Source organism: Dryas octopetala, chromosome 1, assembly GCF_963921425.1.
Source record: "Dryas octopetala chromosome 1, drDryOcto1.1, whole genome shotgun sequence".
Lineage (NCBI taxonomy): Eukaryota > Viridiplantae > Streptophyta > Magnoliopsida > Rosales > Rosaceae > Dryas > Dryas octopetala.
In genome coordinates this window covers 15,710,456-15,713,199 of record NC_141366.1, presented here as the reverse complement: position 1 = coordinate 15,713,199, position 2,744 = coordinate 15,710,456, and the positions used below count along the sequence as shown (strand labels likewise).

The 2,744-nt window shown below is 41.4% G+C and overlaps 1 non-coding gene across 1 annotated transcript; it reads left to right on the top strand.

The window, feature by feature from the left end:
• The first annotated feature begins 2,108 nt into the window (after positions 1–2,108).
• TRNAN-GUU (transfer RNA asparagine (anticodon GUU)) lies at positions 2,109–2,190 on the top strand. Its single transcript has one exon. It is a non-coding gene; the product is annotated as a tRNA-Asn (tRNA).
• The last annotated feature ends 554 nt before the right edge of the window (positions 2,191–2,744 follow it).

Here is a 2,744-nt window from a genome sequence, read left to right as displayed (position 1 = left end):
GATGCAACAACTTAGATATGCTGATCTGGCTGATCAAGTGCTTCGCTGGATGATGAAGTGGATGCTGGTTGAGATCTTCCTGTAGACAAAAACAAGATCAAAGGAGATGGACCGGTGTGGTACCAGCCAAACACACTCCGATGATGAAATCAGTGGTGGTGTTTGATGGTGGATGAGGAAGAACAAAGGAAGAACTTGGGAGAATGGGAAGAACAAGGCAAATGTTCTGGGTTATTCTCAGCAAGTTGGGTAGGCTCTTTTTTGGATGGAAATGCAAAGTGTTTAGCGTGTGTATTGATAGATTGCTAGATGCTTCATTTTGTGCATATGTGGTGCCTTATATAGGCAAAGGAAAACTTAATGAATAAGTTACCTGCATGTGAATGAATGGTTGCCAGAGACCCACGCACCTGGTCAGACCTAGTTGCATGCTCAGCTGCTTGCTTCCTCAGCATTGAATGCTGCATTGAATGCTCCATTAAATGCAAGGTTGGAAGGTCCAGGCAAACTGTCCAACAGTCATGAATGCAAGCCTGATATTCTGTCTGTCAGAAGATTGTGTCAGGTGCATTCAAGTGTGGCGGTTCGTCCCATCGTGATCTTCCTGGGAATGGCGGCGGAGAGCCGAGCCGAGCCGATACGAACACATGTTTTCATGTGAAGACACGAAGTCCATGTGTGGTCGGATCGGGCATGGGATTCCAGGCCGAGCCGGTCCCATAGACTGGGGGTCTTTCCGAGCTCTAACTGGTCGACGCCAGAACCCGAAAAGAGGCCATCTCCTGTGCCGAGCCGAGCCGGACCGGGATGATCGTGGGAAGATGGACACTCGATCCCATGGAAGATCATCGGTTCGGCTCGGACCGAACATGGAGGGCCGGCGTGGAGATCCGGTCTGAGCTGGCAGAGGCGATGCCGAGTGGTGATGACGTGGGGGTCAAAGTTTTGACCACTGAGAGTCAAACTCCGAGGTGGATGTTGACCAGCCACGTGTCGAGCTGTGATTGGCTGTTCGGATTGATGTGGATTTTCCCACAAACATCACCTTTGGAATCTCTCCTTCAAAACTATCGCTTGAGAAATCAATGGTTGTGAACATGGTTTGTATTTTCACCAATTCAACGTACAACCCTTTCATTGTTACTAGCACACTGTCTTGGTAATAGTCTTCTCCCATATATTTCATTTCATCTTCTCGAACGTTTATCATATATGCACATCAAGTAGTAGAAATATTTTGTTGTCAAAGGACCACTAAATTGATTGTTGCAAATCGTTGCAAATCGTTGAAGGCAGCACTCCAGTCAATTGATTGTTTGATACGTACAGAAAAGACATAAGTGAAAGGTGGTCAAATCGGAAGCTGTCCTTGGAGAAAATTGGAGAGAGATTGGAGATAAACAAGGTTTTTCCATGGAAGTAGTTGTGGTATACTTGTCGACAAGTTGTGATTAAGATCCAAATAAATCAATGAATCGTTCCACAAATCACACATCCATGTTGACTATGATCTCATTTGAGCTTGTGCTGAACCATTGGAACTGGGAGATCATGTTACAGTCAAAGGTTGCAGTGTCTTTTTGGCTATATTCTGCTACAAATGTTGTATGCTTTAGTACATGCAAATAATTGATGATATTGAGAATTTAATCTAGCTGTGGACTTTTGTGGTTGAAATGAAGCCTAAATGTCTGGCCTTAACTTTCCAGTACTCAGTATCCTATTAATGTGGTTTTGTGGAGAATTTCTCTTTGATTCGTTAGGCTTGTTATGAAAAGTAAGGGTCGACCCTCAGACATGTTGGAATTGAGTGGATCCCTCTGTAAAATAATATGATTTTGCTAGATTATTTATTTATTTCTAAAAAATATAAAGGTTTTTGTGTCCAATATCATATTTATCATCAATCAATTTAGTTTGCTCACCCAGATTGATCTCGAATCAAATAAACCAGAAATTTCATAAATCAGAAGCACGTGTTACCCTGTCAAATGATGGCAATATCAATATGTAATTATCAATTACGCAGGTTGATAAATTTGGTCAGTCAATGGTTATTGCATGCTTAAAGAAACAGAAAATAAAATTGCATATGGATTACTGCAAAAGCTGGAATAGCTCAGTTGGTTAGAGCGTGTGGCTGTTAACCACAAGGTCGGAGGTTCAAGGCTTCAAGCCCTCCTTCTAGCGCTTTTTACCCACAAATTTAATAACGTATCATTTTGGCAGAGCTCTGAGCAAAATTAAGCAAAGTTGAACTTTATGAGTCTCTTTCTAGTTTGTTTGTCCAACAAGTAATCAAGAATTCCAAACCACGTGCTCCTGACTTTAATTAATTAGCCACTGATAATATGTATTAGTCAGGATGGGCCGTGGTTTAAAACGGGTGATAATTAAATCCTCATAAACTTTGTGGTTTAGTTGTTTGATTAATTGCATGTAAGCTTTCAGGAGATGAGGAGAAGTTTTTATTTTTGGATTAAAGATGCTTGTAATTTAGATGACATATATCTGCACTGTAAGTCCCCAGTTTAATTTACTTGGAAGTGGCTTTCAATCCACCAACTCCAAGGACTTGATGGAAAACCTTGTTTAATTAAATTTCTACAGAACTGACTTCTGTTGCAACGTTAACAGACATGGACAGGTCCTCCAGTATTTCTAGTGGTTATTGTAGAATGGGAACATAGTCATATATGCCGGTGTTACGAGGGAGTAGGGACATTGATATTTGTTCTCTGAGA